This window comes from Pomacea canaliculata, linkage group LG13, assembly GCF_003073045.1.
Source record: "Pomacea canaliculata isolate SZHN2017 linkage group LG13, ASM307304v1, whole genome shotgun sequence".
Lineage (NCBI taxonomy): Eukaryota > Metazoa > Mollusca > Gastropoda > Architaenioglossa > Ampullariidae > Pomacea > Pomacea canaliculata.
The window spans coordinates 178,509-201,633 of record NC_037602.1 but is presented as its reverse complement, the minus strand read 5'-3'; the positions used below and the strand labels follow the sequence as shown (position 1 = coordinate 201,633).

At 48.1% G+C, this 23,125-nt stretch overlaps 1 pseudogene; it reads left to right on the top strand.

Annotated features, from left to right (window-relative positions):
* Window positions 1–6,673: 6,673 nt before the first annotated feature.
* The window catches only part of LOC112553750, a 42,260-nt pseudogene continuing 25,808 nt past the window's right edge, over window positions 6,674–23,125 (top strand).

Genomic DNA, 23,125 nt, shown 5'->3' with positions numbered 1-23,125 from the left:
GATGAATTGTAAGGTGTGAGGAGGGCGGACATGTTTGTGAGGAACTGTATTCCTCTCCAAAGACAGGAAGGGAGACAGTCGCAGGTGCACGTGTGCCATGAGTGAAGGGAGGGGTGGTGTAGTGAGGGCAGGTTGAAGTAAGGTTAGCGACCTTTGACACAGTTCTTGAAGCTTCTCTGAACATAAATACACTAGTTGTGTTGATGTAACGGCGATATTGTGACGTGTAAACTACAGGTGCACTAAGCGTCACGCTAACTTATCTTCACGTCTCAGCACGTTACAAGACAAAGGTCAGCAATCTTTACAGGCATCAGTAGACGTCTAGACTACTGTAGTGTCAGCTGACTACAGCTAATGTTTTGTTGTGTAGTCACTAACTACAGCTAATGTTTTGTTGTGTAGTCACTAACTACAGCTAATGTTTTGTTGTGTAGTCACTAACTACAGCTAATGTTTTGTTGTGTAGTCACTAACTACAGCTAATGTTTTGTCACGTAGCCACTAACTACAGCTAATGTTTTGTTGTGTAGTCACTAACTACAGCTAATGTTTTGTCACGTAGCCACTAACTACAGCTAATGTTTTGTTGTGTAGCCACTGACTACAGCTAATGTCTGCTCCAAGTCTGCTTTGGTCTCTCAATTCTCGTCTTCCTTTGAGGCTTCCAGTCAAGTGCCTGCCTGGCCATGGTGTCAGCTGGTGTGTGCAGGGTGTCCTATCCACCCCACTGGCACTTGATGTCTTGGCTAGTGTCATTTGGATGGTTGTTGATGAAGCTGATGAGGAAGAGATGTTAAAGATAATAAAATATTTTCCACATCAACCCAAACGCCACAGGTGATGGAGATGCGATCACAGACAAAGACACGGACCTTTGATCAACTGTCACAGTGATCAAGTAAAAACGATTGTTTACTACTGCAAAAGGCATAAAACATGGACAATCAACTCCGACTGTGGTGAAGGAGGAGAGCCTGCCCCTCCATGTGTACTGACCGTGTGGCCAACGTTTCACAGGCGCACAGACTCCAGCACACAGCAGGACATGTCACGAGGCGTGACCCACGGTCACACAAAGAACCAAACTGTTGCTGTGCCAGACTTGCTGAGCACCAAGTAATAATCACGTGACGCCCTGGCGGCCATACTGAGCACGTCATCAAGGAAAGTGAACAACAACAGCGGACATCAACTACTGAGCTCTCCTGTGTCGTGTGTCCTCCGTGCCACATGTGACGTCATTCGCCGTCAGTCTGTTTGGTGCTCTCCCTTGTTGTTTGGTGCTCACCCTTGTTGTTTGCTGTTTTTATTTACTCGAGTAAACATCGCACGTATCGCGGGTGGGGTGACAGGTGTCACCTTAGCTCTGCCCTGACACAAGAGGCACAGAACATGATGGCTGTTATTGATGCTGTGTATTATCCACGTGCACGCTGTTGCTAATGTAAACAGTGCTGAGCAGGAAGTGATGTTTACAAGGGATTACCTCTGGGTTAAAATAACCATGAAATAAAAGCTAGACGACTTTGACACCAGTGGTTAATGTCAGCGCTAACTTCACCCTAACCCACCAGTGAACTGTGCAGGGCTGTAGGGTGGCTGTAAGCGGACATACCCGGCAGAGACGGTCGGACGGCTGGGGATCAGCCACTTCGTCAATTACCGATAATGGGATATCAGATGACAGGCAGCATTCAGCAGCGCCCTCTGTGTGACTCGCTTTGGATGATGGGACTTAATGATGAGCAGTCTATAAGCCGACAGACCTGCACAGCGTTAGACGAGTGCATGACGTCACAACGTCATCACGTGACTTCGTCAGACAGCAAACATCGCCACAACGCCCACAACCACCTGCATCAGTGTCATCCGTGTGCCTGTGTCACAGACACTGCCAGTGTGTGTCATGACATCCTGCCAGTGTGTTACCCTGTTGACGTAGCCGCGGCTGTGTGATGGTGGAGGTGTCCATCTTCATGGCAACCGCTTTTCCCCCTGTTTGTGGGGCTGTGACTGGCACCCGCTACACACACACCCGTATGTAGCCTCGTGATGCTGGGTGTACAGGCTGGGCATGCTCACGCCTGAATGTTTGTGTGAGTAGCATGCTATACTCAGTGTGTGAGTATTTTGTGAGTAGCATGCAATACTCGGTGTATGAGTATTTTGTGAGTAGCATACTATACTCAGTGCATGAGTATATATATGTATAGTAGCATACTATAGTCAGTGTGTGAGTATATATAGTAGCATACTGATGTGTACAGGTACAGTGCGTGAGTATTTGTGAGTAGCATGCTATACTCAGTGTATCAGTATTTTATTAGTAGCATAAAAATGTATGAGTATGAGTAATTTGTGAGTAGCATACTATACTCAGTGCGTGAGTATATTATTAGTAGCATGCTATGCTCAGTATTTTGTGAGTAGCATGCTATACTCAGTGTAATCAGTGTATGAGTATATTATTAGTAACATACTATGCCTGAGTATTTTGTGAGTAGCATCCTATACTCAGTGTGTGAGTATTGTGTGCAGTGTATGGCGACTTATGATGTAGAGACGTGGTTCATCGTGTCCAGAGGTTGTAGGGTCAGACACCGAGAGGACAGTAGCCTGGTGTACACGTGAGGGTGTGAGCTAGAGGTGGTGTGAGGCTATCAGTACATCACATTCACAAAACACCAGCACAAGTCTAGTGCAGTCTATGTCTAATTATACATATGTGCAGTCTATGTGCAGTCTATGTGTAAGTCTAGTGCAGTCTATGTGTAATTACTTATAATACCTTGCTACTATTTCCTGTACGGAAACGTTCCCTCTTATCCGGGGTCCAATGGCTGAGGGGTACTGACGCGACCCCGGCAAGTGCAGGACTTGTGAAAATATCACAGAGCGAAAGTTCTCCTGAAGTAGTGCCGACATCTTTATTTCTTGTACACCAGCACTGACGTGGTGGGGCCGGTACACACCTGCACCTTGTACTCTGGTGATGTCCACCTCAGTCACGTGACTGCTGGGTGCACGTCACCGAGAGATGTCAGTAAGTCTAACCCCGGGTGATCGCATCTTCCTACTGCAGCTAGTGCACAGAAACATGCACACGTCACCACGTAGCGCTACGTCTGGTAAAAATAGCTCGTCACACAGAGTGACGTGGCGGCAGGTGCAGCACGTGGGCTCTCCAGCGCCGCCAGGTGGCGCGACTTGTATACACCAAGCCTCCATCTCGACTCTGTGTTTATCGCCATGGCAGCCACTGCAGGCGACTTGGTGCCAGACGTGGCCGGAGTCTGTTCCGACGCCAACAGCTACACTTGTCTTGCCCGCGGTCCCCCCAGCCCCCCTCGCAGTACAAATAACACAGCAACCTGACTCCAGCCCAGGGGGCGCTGTGCAGGGGAAGCGTGCTCGCGCACACGCACAGACAAGACGTCACGCAACGCTCGCAAGCACGTGGACGAACACAGACACACTCGCTCTTACCGCCCCCCCCCCCCATGTGCCGTGTGATGACTGGCATACTGGCATACACGTGACACCTGTACCTACACCATGTACACGTGTACAGTGTACCCGGATGTGTCTATCAGTTTGTCTACCTGTCTGCCGTCAGACACAATCACCGTCGGCTGGAGGAAACTGTGGCGCCCCACGACTACTTCTACTTTCTACAGTCACAACCACAATTTCTTGGCGTTCCCTCCCCTGCAAACTCCCCTTCAACTGAATGTACAATGTACACGGCTTCACCTCCCAAGAAGGTACCCGGGTACACAGACACACAGCCAGCTGTGCAGGTCACGTGAGGTCACTACACACTCTACCAAACAGTCGTACGATCGCTTGACTGACGCCTGACTGTGTAACGGGATGAAACTTCCCAGCAGTACTAAACGTCTCGGTATAGTCTGCGCATGTTACTGATAGTGAATGAAATTGTAAAACGCATGTTGATGCCTAATGATAACTCATGTTACATGCTAGAGCTGCTTGACAATGGGAAAGTAAACTAAGAATTTGGAATTCCATCTGAAATATGGCTTTATTGCTGAATCTGGGTAAATAAGGGCACCACATCAAATATTTCCACTTGGCTCTTGCTAGAAATAAAACAACATTGTAAAAGCAAAATTTATACAAGCATATTTTGAAAATATCAGCGTACTATTCGAAGGCACAGCAGCGAAACCAAACGTCTCGTCATGAAGCGAAGAAAAATAAAGCCTATCGGTCAAGTGAATCTTCGATTGGTAGTTTACTTGAAATTAAAGGACGAAACATTACAGGACATACGAAATAAAATAACATTGCAAAAGCAAAATTATGCAACTCACAATATGCTTTGAGCTGGTTTTGATAAATAAACCCAAGAAAATGTTTACTAATCCATCGGAAGTTTGAACCGAGACGTTTAGTACTGCTAGGAAGTTTCATCCTGTTACAACTGTAGCATCTACTTGACGATTTACCACTTTTGACTTTTCTAAAGGGTTCAAAGGTTAAATTCGGCGTAAGGCACTGTACAGTTAGTGGCACACACAGTGAACAAACATGTCACCTGTCACTGACAGACAGGTGTGAAGAGAAAAAGGTTGACACTCAACGACCAAGTGACGGCTAAGAGTATCAACACCATCACACAGAGTAACACTGTGAACACCACTCACACTCTCAGTTACAGTCACGTAAACACAGTGAGCGCCATTCACACTGACAGTTACAGTCACGTAAACACAGTGAACGCCATTCACACTCACAGTTACAGTCACGTAAACACAGTGAACGTCATTCACACCCACAGTTACAGTCACGTAAACACAGTGAACGCCGTTAACACTCACAGAGATTCCAGCCTGGCGTAACCTCGCACACACAGCATCACAAGCTTGGTGCCAGCCACGTGCTGTCAGCTGTACAACGGTACTGCGAGCATCTGTGTGTGTGTGTCAGTGTTTGTGTGTGTGTGTGTCAGTGTTTGTGTGTGTTTGTGTGTGTGTGTCAGTGTTTGTGTGTGTGTGTGAGTGTTTGTGTGTGTTTATCTGTGTGTGTGATAACATGTTGCTCTGTACACGAGAGCTCTCACGGATAATCTAACAAAGCTCTTGAACTTTACACGTGGGTTGGAGTTGAAGAGGAAATGGGTAGAGCAGCAACAACAACACAACAACAACAACAACAGAATGCAATGTTGTCTGGTATGGAGGAGGTACCAATGCCAGGATGAGCGGTTATGTCAGGAGGGTTGTGTACCGGTGTCAGAGGTCAGCAGGTGAGTAGAGACCTCCACATCTTACATCTCATCGCCCGTTGTTCCAGGAACCTGCTGGCTACACACTTTCTACAGTTCCAGCCAGCGTGTAGACAAGTGACATGAGTTACATACATCTGTGACACTACAAGTGACATGAGTTACATGCATCTATGACACTACAAATGACATGAGCTACATTTATGACTCTACAAGTGACATGAGTTACATACATCTATGACACTACAAATGACATGAGCTACATTTATGACTCTACAAGTGACATGAGCTACATACATCTACGACACTACAAGTGACATGACTTACATACATCTGTGACACTACAAGTGACATGACTTACATACATCTGTGACACTACAAGTGACATGACTTACATACATCTGTGACTCTACAAGTGACATGACAGGGCGTGTGTTGTACACTGTGTACGCGCCTGTAATGACGAGGCAGACGACGTGCTGTGGGCGATGACGTGTCAGCTGTGCGTATCAACACTTTAATCGTTCTGTCTCATCTCGCCGCACTCTACCTCCCTAACGATCCCTACAGGGTCACACGTCACATCCTGCACGGAGTAAGGCAGCAGGCGGCCCCTGCTCTTGTCGTGTGTCACGTGTGCAGGTAGGTGTCCTGTATGTGTAACGGGTATGTGTCACGTGTGCAGTTAGCTGTCCTGTATGTGTAACACCTAACGGGTTACGTGTCACGTGTGCAGGGTAGGTGTCCTGTATGTGTAGCGGGTATGTGTTGCATGTGTGCAGGATACGTGTCCTGTACGTGTGCAGGGTATGTGTGTTCAATGTGTGTAGAGTGTGAGTAGTACACGGAGACTAGTGTTTATTATCTTGTCGCTACACGATACAAGTGTGACGTGCACTAACTTATTGACATGTGTAGGAGAGCAGGCGGCACATTACTAGCTTTGCTTATGTGTAACCTCTGCCTGTAAGTTAGTGTCTAGTTCATTATGTAGTAGTCATGTAGCCCGGTAGCCGACGCTACTATACGCAGTTCATTTCACTCATGAAGGAGAAGTGAGAAGCTGTACAGCTGTACGTGTAGAACATTAGACAGAAAGCTCTACAGGATATACATGTACTTACTAAACTCAATAAACTATTGGTGAGTGGCTGCCTATGACAGACACACGCTATGTCACGACAGCAACACGACTATGTCACGACAGCAACACGGTTAGGTCACGGCTGTGTGGTGACAATAACACGGCTGTGTGGTGACAGCAACACGACTATGTCACGACAGCAACACGCTATGTCACGACAGCAACACGGCTATGTCACGACAGCAACACGCTATGTCACGACAGCAGCTGCGTGTCCCTGAAGCACGGCAATAACATAATTTTCGTGCAGTCTCCAGGTTGCCCTTTGACCTGCGCGAAGGCTGGGCGACTCTCCCGTTGTGGTTGGTTTCGCTTGGATGGCGTTGTCGCCGGGCGTGCTGTGAAGCATCCTCAGGTGAGATAACGACACACACATCTACCTCCCCGCTCTGCTGCCTGCTTGGTAGGAGGACAGCACCTGGGAAACGACAACCGCCGCCGTGAGGAGGGACGAGCAGTGTTGGGGCTGCAGCTGCTGGCGTCAGCGTGTGGCGGCGACGTGCGCGTGCGCCCAGCGCGAGGAAGAGAGCGACTGGCGCTGCTGCTGCTGCTGGTGCTGTTGGTGCTGCGCGCCGTCTCTTTGCTGCGTCGGAAGCTGCGTGTAGGGTGCAGTCAGTGCTGCGTCAGTCGCCACACGAGGACCGCCGCGTCCTGCCCTCCTGCGTCTGGTGCCGTTCTCGTCAGGTGTGTCTTCGCTGTGCAAGAGGTAAGACCGTCCTCTCCTCTGTCCACATCATCATCGTCATCATCATCGTCATCATCATTGTCATCATCGCCACAGTTAGCAGCTCGTGCAGCAGGTCTAATCATGTCAGAGGGCAGTGTGCAAGTGGTTTGAGCTTTTGTGGTTTGCTGTGTTTGTCACCATGGTGCTCGCAAGAATTAAGTTAGTACAAATGTTGCTGATTCGGGAAAAAGATTGAAGTTACAGCAGTTGTTACTGAGTGTAACAGGCTAAAGTCTGAAATCAGTGCAGGTGTTACTGTAAGATGATAAGGTCTGGTCAGTACAGTTGTTATTCACTGTAACACGCTAAGGTCTGGTCAGCATAGTTGTTACTGACTGTAACACGCTAAAGTCAGAAGCCAGTACAGTTGTTACTGACTGTAACACGCTAAAGTCTGGTCAGTACAGTTGTTACTGACTGTAGCACGCTAAGGTCTGGTCAGTACAGCTGTTACTCACTATAACACGCTAAGGTCAGAAGCCAGTACAAATGTTACAGACTGTAACACGCTAAAGTCAGAAGCCAGTACAAATGTTACAGACAGCCAGTCTTTCACGCTGCTGCGCACACGGGTTGAGAAAACTAAAACATTGGATGGGTGAGAGCAGACAAGCGTACCCCGCGCGTTGTTATTATTTACACACACACACCTGTACTCAGCAGGTGTAGATGACATGATCAAGCAGGTGTCTGTGTGTTCCCTTTGACATCTATTGTGCGGCGTCAACCACCTGAATATCTTGCCACCGGCGACCATGCTACGCCTGGCTTCTTGGTGTCGCTTGACGGAGGGGCAAGGGGGGGGGGGGTTATGGGCCGCGCGCGGAGCCACACAGGTGACACAGTGACGTCAGCATCAGCAGGGGGTCGGCCACGTCCCGCTCCGTTAGTGCCCCCCACTGTCCCCTTGTGGCTTCGCCTCATCATCTGTTTCCCCCCGGTCACGGACTCACGGCCTTCCACGCGCGGCTGCCCCCCGGGGCGCCAGACACGGACTGCGCATGGAGAGCAACGTCCGTGGGGCCATGACGAGGGGGGAGGGAGGTCGGCAACTCTTTGTCTCCACTTCCTCTCTCACCCCCCTCCCCCACTTCATGGGCATCGCCTCAGCCAAGTGTATCGCCACTCACATCTCAGCCTCTCCTGCTGCTGGTGGCTGACAGATAATCACACAACTTAAAGACCTACTGGAGTCCAGTAGTCAGCTGTTAGCACACTTTACAGGCCAACCCATGCAACATCCTCTCTTATGATCCGCGTTCATTTCACAAAACTAATTCCACAAATACGAGAACATAATAATGTTGAATGTTCAACACGTGTCTTCAAGCGGCGGCATTCCCAACGGCCATTAGGAAAGCAGAACAAATTTCTCTCCGACACTGGAGAGCTCCCTGAGTAGTGTTTGTGACAGTGAGTGTGGCGCACTTCAGTTGATCGTGGATTTCGACCCTGCAGATTGAAACTTCATTTAGAAGCTTGGACGGAAGTCCAGAAACAATCAAAAGGTCCAAACGGAATTCACTCCACAGACTGGTTAGCAAATCTTCTCCACGAGCAGCAACCCCATCACAGTCCACGCTTCATTCTTGTCTGTCACTAAGTCGACGCATTAGGATTAATTTTTTTTCATGTGTATTGTTGTTAAACACATTTCAAGTGTGGGTTTGTCTGAGATAAACGCATGACATTTTGTTTATTGTAGGCGGCTAATTTCCAGCATTACATTTTTATTTTGTATTCACAAGTGACTGACGACAATGACATGGCTAGTCTAAAGTTTGACACACATGTCGGTGTAAACACGTCCTTGTTTACGTGAACGCAGGATGCACTGTTTACTTCATGCATCCTGTTTAAGCTGCTGGTGCGTGTGCTACCATCATTCCTTCATGAGTGGAGGCCTGACACTGTCAGTTGTTAATCTTGTGGTGGAGAGAGATAGGACTGACGATGTGGTTGTGACTGTCACGATGTTGCTTGTAGACCACACGGTGTTGATAGTGTCAATGTTCATATCTGTTGCTCATTTTGTCTGCAAGCTCTCTGCAGCAGTCGTAGCTCGTAGTTGCAGCAGCTCGTGCTGTAGTACAGTCGCCGCTGCTGTAGGAAGATGTCTTCGCTTGCCTCCAGGTCCAGGACTTGCTTGTTCTGTATCAGTGACTGGGTGACGATTGATGTTGAAATGTTGTGAGTCAATCTTGAGTAGCGTGTGGGGATGAAGTTCACACGGCCCGTTACAGCAAGCAGAGATGTGATCTGTGCACACATCTGTGAACAAAGTCAATTCACGGGCGTGTAGCCAGCATCTCTCGGATTCCTTAAATGAGTTCAAACTCCACCCGAGTGTCGACAAGAGCATTCAGCAGCAGCACACTGTGTCTTGGTCTGTTTTCTTTCACCAAGGATTCACCTCGTGCAGACGTCGCTCCTTTTAGAAATACTTCCCTTTCGTCACTTCCTGTTTATAATATTCCTCCTGCCTCTTCCTCAAAGATTGCCACCGAACTCTGCTCCTGTGATACTTTATTCCGCTGTCCTACAACGCCATCGTTAGCTTGCCGCCACTCCTTTGTAACAAACAAACAAACAAACAAACAAACAAATCTGCGCCACTATTGTTTCCCCTTTGGGGAAAATGTGAATGGTAAAAGCACACGTTGACTGGTGTAAATGTACACGTTGATGTCAGTGAAGGCTGCAATCATCCAATGGCAATGAAACGTTTGCCTTGTTGACGTCACAGCTAATTAGGAGAGAGAGAGTGAGAAAGAGAGAGACTGAGAAAGATCATTAAGTCCAGCAGGGCGGACATCGTTGTCTGCTATCAGTTAGTATTCAGCAGATGTTTCCTGGCTTGTCTCTACAATCACCGACTACAGATGTTGATGTACACGACATCAAAGTAATGTCAGGCACACACACACACTGATATAACACGGAAGGCTGCGCTCAAACAAACACCTTCCACTCATATGAAAAGTTGGAAGTGTGTTGGATATTGAAGACTGTGCCACCATCATACTGACGACAAACTAAGGAGAGAGAAATTATGAATCAAGAAGAAAGTACATTATCATATATTTTCATGATGGCCGCCCCCTTCTTCTTGTTGGAGTGACTCACTTCAGAGTTTTGCTGTCCTTCAAAAATGTTTCCATGTTTACGAGACTGGCTGTCGTGACTCGAAATTATCTTTGCTAGTCAGCGAGGAATTTTCCTATTTTCTTGAAACATTTTTACATTTATTTGTTTGTCAGGCCGATAGATTGGACCTTCACCTTGTAACACGTAGACAAACTGTGTCGCGAGCAGTCACCTGCATCCGCCACTAGGCCCACCATCCTGTGGTCTTGGCTCCTCATCTGAGACACAGCTGTGTGCTGTAGTTTGCTGTGTGTTGTGTAGTTTGTCTCGTCTCATCTCATCATCTCAGCACATGGTGTCAACACATCATGTAAACACATCGTGTATGTGTAAACACATCGTGTATGTGTAAACACATCGTGTAGTTTGTGTGTTAGTACCGTGTCCTGCGTGTGTACCAGCTGCACACTGTACACAGGGCAGTCTTACTGTCATCAACATAGGACTGACAGACAGTAGACCAGGGGTCTCAAACACGCGGCCCGCGAAACATTTTTGTGCGGCCCGCGGCCACGTCCGCGGTGTATATGTATGTTGTGCTTAGTGTTTTTTATGGGAACTACAGTTTCTGCTTTTTTATTTAGTGACAGAGACAACGTCAACTTATTTTAATAAACTAAACTGCCTGTGCATGTAATAAACTACACTAAATGTAATTAATAATTATAAAAACTTTATTTTAGCATTTAACTGCAGTGACAGTAGTGTTCGTAAATTTAATGAAAAAACATTTTGTTTTCGTGGTGCGGCCCGCTGACTGGCTGTTACTTTCCACTGCGGCCCACATGCTAATATGAGTTTGAGACCCCTGCAGTAGACAAAGCGAGTGTCAGCTTTATGCCAACACCAGGTGGCGCTAGGGAGCATGCCTGCCACTGTATAATGTACAAGTTGTACAGGGTGCGTACAAAGTCCATGTACCCCTGTGTTCGGGAGGATTTTGAAAACTACAGGCTGCCTGTCGGGAATTCCAAACATCTGAGTGAGTGTCTCCATGATCTGTGGAGAGTCACAGGCACCTCCAGCTTCTCCCTCTGATCGTCTGCACCTTTGGCAGGTGACTGTGGAGCACTGCGCAAACCGCATGTTTCTGACAAAGATAGTGACTGGGAGCGCCCCCTGTACAACTGTACAACCACTGTGTCAAAAGCCACCCGTAACTTGTATGAGGTGATGCGGGTGTTAGCCACCGTTTGTGGTAGCAAGCGTCACGTGACAGTGCAGCTCATCGCCTCTCCCTCTCGCTCCGCTATGTGCCTCCCTCTAGCGCTCTCTCTCTCTTATGGTGTTTAATTACTTTAATTACTCACTTTATTCTTTCCCTGTAAATGCGAGTGCTTAAATGAAAAAGCTTTTTCTTGCTTATTTTATCTTATTGTGTCAGTCGTCTAGCTCTGTCTCCGCCTATCTCCCTCTCTATCCGCCTAGTCCTCGAGCTCTCTCTATCCGTCCTCTAGCTCTCTCTATCCGTCCTCTAGCTCTCTCTATCCGTCCTCTAGCTCTCTCTATCCGTCCTCTAGCTCTCTCTATCCGTCCTCTAGCTCTCTCTATCTGTCCTCTAGCTCTCTCTATCCGTCCTCTAGCTCTCTCTACGTCTCTAGCTCTCTCTATCCGTCCTCTAGCTCTCTCTATCTGTCTCTAGCTCTCTCTATCCGTCCTCTAGCTCTCTCTATCTGTCCTAGCTCTCTCTATCCGCCTAGTCCTCGAGCTCTCTAACCGTCCTCTAGCTCTCTCTATCCTCTCTAGCTCTCTCTATCTGTCCTCTAGCTTCTCTATCCGCCTAGTCCTCTAGCTCTCTCTAACCGTCCTCTAGCTCTCTCTATCTGTCCTCTAGCTCTCTCTATCCGCCTAGTCCTCGAGCTCTCTCTAACCGTCCTCTAGCTCTCTCTATCCGTCCTCTAGCTCTCTCTATCTGTCCTCTAGCTCTCTCTATCCGCCTAGTCCTCTAGCTCTCTCTAACCGTCCTCTAGCTCTCTCTATCTGTCCTCTAGCTCTCTCTATCCGCCTAGTCCTCGAGCTCTCTCTATCCGTCCTCTAGCTCTCTCTATCTGTCCTCTAGCTCTCTCTATCCGCCTAGTCCTCGAGCTCTCTCTATCCGTCCTCTAGCTCTCTCTATCCGTCCTCTAGCTCTCTCTATCCGTCCTCTAGCTCTCTCTATCCGTCCTCTAGCTCTCTCTATCCGTCCTCTAGCTCTCTCTATCCGTCCTCTAGCTCTCTCTATCCACCCTCTAGCTCTCTCTATCTGTCCTCTAGCTCTCTCTATCCGCCGTGTGAAGGCAGTAAGGAAGACGGCCTGTGATTACTAACATAAAAGTTGGCGTGGAAGCACTCGAGTACCATCAAGCAAACACCCGATATTGTTGTGCTTAGTGTCTAAACGACAGGAAAGGGGAGAGCTGGGGTGGACTACAGGTAAGGGAGATAACCCTGACTGGCAGCAGACGACGAGCGCCTCCAGTGAAGTCTGGTGTCTCCTTGGCACCAACGTGCTCCTCCCCCTCTAGACATCTGTTACATCTGATCATTCTAAGATTGAGTGATTAGATGATTAATATTCAATAATGAGAGGATTAAACTAGCTTTAGTTAGCACTCGTCTTCCATGGCTTACCTCCCTTCAAAGAAAACATTAAAAATGTACATGGTGGACACAGTTTTACGGAAGTAATGTTTACTTCTAGCAGATTGACGAAAACAATTGTGTTAGCAACAAAAAATATCATGTCATGTAAACACAATGTCAACAAGTAAACAACAATACGACACATCTATAATAAACACAATATCAACAAGTAAACAACAATACGACACATCTATAATAAACACAATGTCAACAAGTAAACAACAATACGACACATCTATAATGAACACAATGTCAACAAGTAAACAACAATACGACACCTCTATAATAAACATAATGTCAACAAGTAAACAACAATACGACACCTCTATAATAAACACAATGTCAACAAGTAAACAACAATAACAGTAGGGCTAGGATCAACCAAGTGAACATCCACAGCAGACGACAGCTCGTGCTGCTTGTTCTGCTTCTCGAGGGCTTCTCTCTACATTGTCTGTGTACAAGATGCTTTAGTGCACACTTGACATCCACTTGATGCTCTCATTTTATTGTTTATCTTCATTCAATTGGGACAACAAGTAGAAGTGTGCTGTGTGCTTGTATGTCAAACGGACGAAGCTGACATTCATCCTATTGATACCCGAGTTCACGTGCGCCTCGCCTGAGTGGGGGGCAGACTGGAAGTAAACGGCGCCCTCCCCCTCACGGAACTATTCCTGACAATCTACAGACGAGGCGACGACGGTCTGTGACTCAGGCTGCTGACAGCAAAGACACTGAGCCCCACAAGTACCCGACATGTCATTGCTTTTGCACCTTTCTCTTGCGCACCTCCAAACCTGTCCACAGAGGCGGGTGGGTACCCACAGCTTGGGTCCACTTGGTGGAGGAGAGGAAGTAGGAATTCGCGCGAGTATTGACCCGGCGCCTCCGGGTTCCCCCCCCCCCCAGTGCTCTCTGTCCGCTCCCTCCCTCCATCCCCCCACCAGGTGCTGTAACAACTCAGCTGTGTCTGTAACAAGCTGTTACTTCAAACGACTTGAATGTAACAGCTCGCGAGTGAGTGCGTGCTGGCATCTAGTAACGGTCACCAGTATAGTGGCATCCGCACCACTACACCAGGTGCAGCACCATCAGCAGTGCCGACAGCCACACAAGCCGCGCGATGGCCTGTCTGGCTTTTCAGCTTCGGGCGTCGCCACCTGGTGGTGGTGTGGTGGTGGTGGTGGTGGTGGTGGTGGTGGTGGTGGTGGTGCTGGTGCTGGAGTAATCTCACAGCATCTTCAGCTTGCACCGGCCCGGATCAATCGGTCCGCCATTGTCGGCAGACACCGCCTGATGTTTCACTTACTGGCACTGGCAGCTTGGCCCCGATCAATGTTATACCCGTATTGTCAGGGATATACCCGTATTGTCTCATCGCAGCCGTTTCCTTTCACTGACAACTACCTCCCCGCCGTCATCCCCACCCCACCCCGCGACACGTGTGGTTGCAGTGACACAGTGGCGACAGATGCTGAGCAAGTACAAGTACCCGGTTTTCCCACCCAAACGTCTGGAGGGTGGAGTCAACATGGGAGGGGTGGCAGGCACTCGCTGGGTAAACCTAGAGCATGTCACGTGACGCTTGACGTGCCTGAGCTCTGACCTGCGTGATGTCTCCGAGTAAATGGTCTTCCCTCGACGCCTGGCTGCTGCGTCCGTGTGTCGCATGACTACCTGCAGATGTCGCTAGGGATGCAGCTGCTGTCGGCAGACACCTCAGTGGCGTAGGCAGATGCTCGGCTTTTTGGGGGGAGGCGAGGGAGGGGATAAACTCCATGCTAGCACATTCTTGCCTCCTCATTATCTTTTTTGAGAGCTGGCTGTCCCTTTCCCCTTGTCTTACCCCCGGTTCCTCCGCCTTCACCTCTATATTTGGCAGAGTAAGGAGCCTCACTGAGCCTGCAACTCACAGAGTAAGGATCTCACTGAGCCTGCAACTCACAGAGTAAGGATCTCACTGAGCCTGCAACTCACAGAGTAAGGATCTCACTGAGCCTATAACCCACAGAGTAAGGATCTCACTGAGCCTGTAACTCACAGAGCTGGTAGAATAACTGAGCCTGTAACTCACAGAGTAGGATCCTCACTGAGCCTGTAGCTCACAGAGTAGGATCCTCACTGAGCCTGTAGCTCACAGAGTAGGATCCTCACTGAGCCTACAAGTTGCCAGCATAAGGATGGCAGACACTCGTTCCACAGTCGGCGTCACTCGTCCATTGACTCAAGTGCTACAGATGCGCGTTGGGTTGGACTAAAGTTCATAGGTCAGGTGGGGAGACAACTCAGGCCTGACAGTGGTGTCGTAGCACCTACAGCGGATCCTTCTGGTCGCACACCAAGGCGCTTTGTCACGTGACTATCCTGGCGCTGAGCACCTTTGTGGTTAGGGTGTGGGCACGGAGGGTGGATGCACAGTCCTGTTTCCTCTCACCTGTCACAGCGCGGGTAGAGTGTGCGCACGTGTTACATCACACACTGTCTACACACATGTCCTCATTAGTCTCATCTCGTGTTACATCACACACTGTCTACACACATGTCCTCATTAGTCTCATCTCTTGTTACATCACACTGTACGCGAGAAGACTTGTAGTGTCACATCGTGTGTTTCTGATTGCAGCTTATTCAGTAACAATTCTAATTCTAATAATAATTATGGGTGATCACATGCCTGTAGGAATATGTGTGTGTGTGTTATATGTATATATGTGCGTGTATATATGTGTGTAAATATAATAAATGTAGGAAAATAGAAATGTCCATAGAGAGTGTCACCTTGACCCTAGAGGTGAAGGCAATGGGTTGTGTCCCACCCGACTGTGTGGCACCCGACTGGTGTCGGTGACTGCTGCTAGCGCGCTGCTCTGTAGAGAATAGAGCTTGTGGCTGGAACCTCCATCATAAACAACAACAGCCCCGGCTACAAACTGTCAACAGCTTCTCTCCCTGTACTATGTCTGTGCTCGTGACGGGTGTGACGTACCCGAGACCGTCCTGCAGGGAGAGTGTAAGCAGCAAATCGAATGGGCAAGCAGCAGACGGGGTGGTTGACTGACATCAAGTAGTGGGTAGGCCGTCAGAACCTTCTGGAAGGGGCAGGACAGGTCCATGGTGGCCTCTAATTATGTCCCCTCACCCCCTCACCCCCACCCACACACACACACACACACAGACGGACACACACACAGACCAGCACACTTACACACAGACAAACACACACAGACAAACACACACAGACGAACACACTTACACACACACTTACACACAGACGAACACACTTACACACACACTACTCGTGGATGCTAAGGTAGCGCGAGATCATGTCGCGGCTGTCAATACAGACTTTACTTCAGTCCACAGGGTTCGCTACCTCTTCCTTCCTTCCGTGCACGCTGCTGTTAGGTTTCAGTGCATACCTCGGTGCTTGAAGACAAGACAAGACTGATGCAATAAAATGAAACTGTCTTCTTTATGAATCTATTATTACTGTTTCGAAATATTAATCAATAAGTACTCATAGTATGCTAATCATTAATCAAATCAAACCTTATTGTCTGTCCGAGGAAATCCAAGGCAGAAATTTTTCTTTTGCTCACAAGCTCAGCCATATGTAGAACATAATCTGAGTATATCTATACACAGCATGATGGGCAGACACACCTACCATACAACACACACGCACACCCACACCGTGTCACACACACACACACATGTCAACTAAGGAGGAGGCCAGGTAGTGCGACAACCTGCGAGTCCCTGTGTCTTGTAGTTGGATGGCGATGGCTGCTGGCACCAAGACTTTCATTGTCTGGCATTTTCTGTTTCTACATATTTCAATGAACCGTTCGTGAACATTGCAGAAATATTATTGTTGTTTGGTGCGACAGCTCAACGACTTGATGGTCCAGAAGCCGAGCTGGTGTCAGTAGAGTTTGACACATGACATTGATGGTGACACGACTAGTGGCGACACAATATTAAACAGCAGGCAGGTCTGTGGAGCTGATACTTTCAAGTACCACTCCATCCAGCCTCACCCTCCTCCCATATACGTCACCACCACATTCCTGCGATTTCATCACGTGCAATGGTCCAGAAAGAGGCGGTAATTGAGTCTCTAGTGGGATGCTGTCCCCTAATTAGGTCCGGACATGTTGGAGACGAGGGCCGCGTGATAACATTTTCACTGACTTGTGTTCCCGACAAGTGCAGCTCTGTGCTTGAGAGGCTGTCCCTGCAGGTCAGGGTTCGATTTCCGCTCTAGGCACGGACCGACAGACCATGTCAAGAGCAATGATAAACTCTGAATAACCTGTCTGGCAGCTACATTTGTGTGGTATAACCCCAGTGTAATAGCTACATAAGTGTAGTACAACACAGACTAATAGCTACATTTGTGTGGTATAACCCCAGTGTAATAGCTACATAAGTGTAGTACAACACAGACTAATAGCTACATTTGTGTGGTGTAACCCCAGTGTAATAGCTACATTTGTGTGGTATAACCCGTCTAATAGCTACATTACATTTGTGTAATATAACCTGTCTAGTAGTTACATAAGTGTAGTACAACACAGACTAATAGCTACATCTGTGTTGTATAACCCCAGTCTAATAGCCACATCAGCATAACAGCTGTCTAGTGGTTATATCTGTGTGCTATAGCTGCAGTCTAGTGGCTACATTTGTGTGATATAACCTTAGTCTAGTGATTACATTTATCATTTCTTGATGTTATCTCCATCAGCTGTGATTGCAGTCTGTTCTCTTTCTCGCGGCTGGACAGTTGACATGTAGCTAAGCAGAGCAGATGTTCACATGTTATTTCTCACTTCACACTTCACGGCGATTGTCAGTTACAACTGGGCAATTCTGAGGTTAAAGGTCACTAGGCCGAGACCTAGTCATGCCAGGTAGCTCTTCCAGCAACATTATAAACATTTGTTAATGGCGTGGCCTCTCTTTCAAGACTTTTAAGGAGCAGACACCATGTGAATGTTGGACAATCTGCACACACACATACATATGTATGTATAAAGGTGAAAGGTCTGACACTGAACATTCAGCTTTTACAGTTTGTGACACTCACTCTGTGGCATGTCCGTCTGGCTCCTCGCTCTGTGGGCAGGTGGGGAACTTATAGAGGTCAAGCCAGTTGGCCGCTGCTTTTTCTGGTCAATACATTGATAACAGCATCATGTTGTTGTCAATACATTGATAACACAATCATGTTGTTGTCAATACATTGATCACACAATCATGTTGTTGTCAATACATTGATCACACAATCATTTTGTTGTCAATACATTGATCACACAATCATGTTGTTGTCAATACATTGATCACACAATCATGTTGTTGTCAATACATTGATCACACAATCATTTTGTTGTCAATACATACATGAGAGAATCATTGTATAGTCAATGAATACATCACACAATCATGTTGCTGTCAATGAATACATCACACAATCATGTTGCTGTCAATGAATACATCACACAATCAGTTCTTATTGTTGACACCTTTGTGCTGCTGATAACACACTGTCCTTGTAGACACGTTCATACTGTTTATCGTCTACTTCTCTCATTATTTACTTACATACCATGCTGCTTAGTCTTGTGTAGACCTTCAATAATACTTGAGAGTTTGTTCCTGAGCCATTTCTTTATGATTGTACCTCTATGTCCACTTGTGTGTAGAAGTATGCGATCTACTTGACCTATATATCAAGTTGTGTGTAGAAGTATGCGATCTACCTGACCTGTATATCCAGTTGTGTGTAGAAGTATGTGATCTACCTGACCTGTATATCAAGTTGTGTGTAGAAGTATGTGATCTACCTGACCTGTATATCAAGTTGTGTGTAGAAGTATGCGATCTACCTGACCTGTATATCCAGTTGTGTGTAGAAGTATGTGATCTACCTGACCTGTATATCAAGTTGTGTGTAGAAGTATGTGATCTACCTGACCTGTATATCCAGTTGTGTGTAGAAGTATGTGATCTACCTGACCTGTATATCAAGTTGTGTGTAGAAGTATGTGATCTACCTGACCTGTATATCCAGTTGTGTGTAGAAGTATGTGATCTACCTGACCTGTATATCCAGTTGTGTGTAGAAGTATGTGATCTACCTGACCTGCATATCCAGTTGTGTGTAGAAGTATGTGATCTACCTGACCTCTATATCCAGTTGTGTGTAGAAGTATGTGATCTACCTGACCTGCATATCCAGTTGTGTGTAGAAGTATGTGATCTACCTGACCTCTATATCCAGTGGTGTGTAGAAGTATGTGATCTACCTGACCTGTATATCCAGTTGTGTGTAGAAGTATGCGATCTACCTGACCTCTATATCCAGTTGTGTGTAGAAGTATGTGATCTACCTGACCTGCATATCCAGTTGTGTAGAAGTATGTGATCTACCTGACCTCTATATCCAGTGGTGTGTAGAAGTATGTGATCTACCTGACCTGTATATCCAGATGTGTGTAGAAGTATGCGATCTACCTTACTTGTATATCCAGTTGTATATAGAAGTATGTGACCTGACCTGTATATCCAGTTGTGTGTAGAAGTATGTGATCTACCTGACCTGTATATCCAGTTGTGTGTAGAAGTATGTGACCTGACCTCCATGTCCAGTGTCGTGTACGACTGCCGTTGTATTTCCTTACCTGTAGAGAAAGTCTGTAAGCTCCGTGTACGATTGAGGCTGCAGGTCGTAATGATGTAGATGTAGGTGTATCACGTGCGTTTCCCTCTAATCAATGTCTCTACAGCTCCTCAGTCTCCACCATTTGCTGTGCCCATGGCGACACTGTCTCTGTAAGAGACTCGCTAAGGCTCCCCCTTCGGTCTACTTGTGGCATCACGTGAGACACATCTCACCTCCCTTCCTTATCACCAAAGATTTCTTTGTCCTTTTTATTGTTTCCACGTCCAAAGCACTTCCAGTCCTCATCTCAGGAATAGAGTTTTGTGTTGAAAATGTCTCGTGTATAGATAATGGTTTGAAAATTGGCATCGTGCACCCTGGCAACAGCGTTACGCTGACCTTTTTTTTCTAAACCAGAGGCTCTTAGCAAAACATGGGATGTTGGGGGCTATTCTCACCCGCGAGTTGTCCCCCCCAGGATGTGACGTGACTGCTGGCCTGCGCATGGCGGTGTTGCGGCGCTTTGCCCGCTCATTACCCAACCTGTCGTGACGCCGCTCTGCCCGCTCATTACCCAACCTGTCGAGACGCCGCTTTGCCCGCTCATTACCCAACCTGTCGAGACGCCGCTTTGCCCGCTCATTACCCAACCTGTCGTGACGCCGCTCTGCCCGCTCATTACCCAACCTGTCGTGACGCCGCTCTGCCCGCTCATTACCCAACCTGTCGTGACGCCGCTCTGCCCGCTCATTACCCAACCTGTCGTGACGCCGCTCTGCCCGCTCATTACCCAACCTGTCGTGACGCCGCTCTGCCCGCTCATTACCCAACCTGTCGTGACGCCGCTCACCAAAGGACGTCATTAGCCCTCGTTAGCGGCCGCCGTGATTTGCAATTTCCGCCGGGCGCACCGTGTGGCTGTCAGGTGAGGCTGGAGAGGGCAAACAACTCCGAGAGACAGAGAGGTTACTGGCCCTGTGGCTGGGAGACTGGCTAAGAGCTGCAGCAAACTGCTGGAACCTCCACTTCAAATCCCAGGTTTGGTTCATCACAATCCGTAGAGTGGCAGTCGGGGCGGCGGCTGATGTACTCTACTGCACGTGGTGAGGGTGAGACTCCATCGCTTTGCTTTAGAATCTCGTTTGACTATTGGTTGAACATGGATGCTGTCATCATTGAATACTAATCACGCTTTGTCATCGCCGCTCTTTTCTGCTATATATACTTTTCACATACTTTATTTCTGTTCTATTCTTTCAAAACCTTTCGATAGCAGAATGTTAACTGCGCCGACATCTACACGTGCGACGTATGTAAGTACACCACGTAATGCTTCGATGACCAGTGACACAGACAAGTATTGAAATGTAGCGATGATTGCAACAGTCGTCCTCACCAGCATCTATACATCCCTGACGTCACATTCAGAGGTAGTCAAGTCTGCGGACACGCACGTGGTCATTCGTAGAAGCTTCCGAGTGCGAGTTAGAGGCCTACCCCGAGTGCTACCTGTAGGTACCATAGGTTTGTCACAGGTAGAATGTGTTTACCTGTAGGTTTACCTGTAGGTAGCATAGGTTTGTCACAGGTAGAATGTGTTTACCTGTAGGTTTACTTGTAGGTACCATAGGTTTGTCACAGGTAGAATGTGTTTACCTGTAGGTTTACTTGTAGGTACCATAGGTTTGTCACAGGTAGAATGTTTACCTGTAGGTTTACCTGTAGGTACGATAGGTTTGTCACAGGTAGAATGTGTTTACCTGTAGGTTTACCTGTAGGTAGCATAGGTTTGTCACAGGTAGAATGTGTTTACCTGTAGGTAGCATAGGTTTGCAGGTAGATGGGTTATGTCAGTGGATCAAATACCTGCAGACACAGCCCTCAGCTCTATGTTGCTTAAAAAGCAATTCCTTCATCACTCTGTGAAGGAGCCAGTTGATAATGTCTTTTCGACGACAGAATCATCACAAGTGTCTTGCTCCATCTTTACACGTGTGTAGATTTTACACCTGTGGTGCGACTGTTGCCATGGCACTGGACCGTCATCACTCGTGACCTCCACCTTGCTTACTGTCGCGTACCGGACGGGTATCAAGGGGTGGGTGGCTAAAGGTCGGGGGGAGGTGGGGGAAAGGAAATTCTCTGCAACACGAGCAGCCTTCGATTGGTGGGATGACAGCGACACGCACGGCACCTTGCAGCTATTGACTGCAGCACACAGCGCACAGCACACAGCAGCACACACAGCAGCACAAAGCAGCACAAAGCAGCACACAGCACACAACAGCACACATCAGCACACAACACAAAGTTGCTGTCAGTCAGATGTTACACACACCGATACTGTCCATTACACATGACAACACTGGTGCTGAACACGGGGAGAACAATACATCAGATCACGTGGTGTGGGGCTGGCGGCGCCTTGCGGCTGTTGACTGTTGCTGTCAGCGCTGCCTACACACGCCTGTAGGTGGCATGGCGACACATACTGCACCAACCTGCTGCCACACCAACCTACTGCCACACCAACATACTACCACATCAACCTACTGCCACACCAACCTACTGCCACACCAACATACTGTACCAACCTACTGCCACACCAACCTACTGCCACACCAACCTGCTGCCACACCAACCTGCTGCCACACCAACCTACTGCCACACCAACATACTGTACCAACCTACTGCCACACCAACCTAGTGCACCGCTACAATCAGTCAAGTGCAACTTGCTGCAACATTCTGCAATCAACCTACGGCAACACACTGCAGTGCCACTGGCATCAAAACACTGTTACCAAGGTTACGGCACGCTGACCCCAGTGCACTATAATCATCTACTGCCATGTACTGTCATGTACTTACATCTACTGTCATGTACTGTCACAACCTACTGAAGTATACTGACGCCATGTGCCGTCACCAGGGAAGCAACATACGTTCATGAAGTGAGGAGGACCCCATGGCGTGTGTACAAAACACGATTTCTCGTTGACTTCCTGAGACAGTAAAGTGACGTCGTCATGGAGAACGTTACGTAACATTAGCTTTTCTTATTTAACTGACATCACATGCCTGTGCCAAACAGAGACAGAGAGAGAGACAGAGAGAGACAAGGAGAGACAGAGAAGAGGTGAGACAACTATCGATCTGACGTAGTAGTCCCCCCCTGCCGCTCGCCGCGCGGTTACAGTTACAGCCGTTGATGCGAGCGACACGCAGCCGGCGGGCAAGTGCGTGCATGCGTGTGACGTGCGACAGTATCAGGCGCGGAACGTGTTACAGCGCCGTCAAGGTGCCGCCAACTTGGTCGACGGAGGGGGGCACTGCAGCAGGACGGTACAGCAGTCAGCGGCAACGACCCCAGACACAAGGGGAGACCATCTTTGCGAGGAGGAACCTCAACCCGACCCCACTCCCCCCATCCCTTTGTTCCTCCCAACTGACGTTACGGGGTCCGTTGTGAAGACGCACGGACCTGCTGTTGGCGCCGTACAACGTCAGACACACAGCTCCGGCAACTGCTGCCAGGTGCGCACCAGGTGAGTTGCCGTG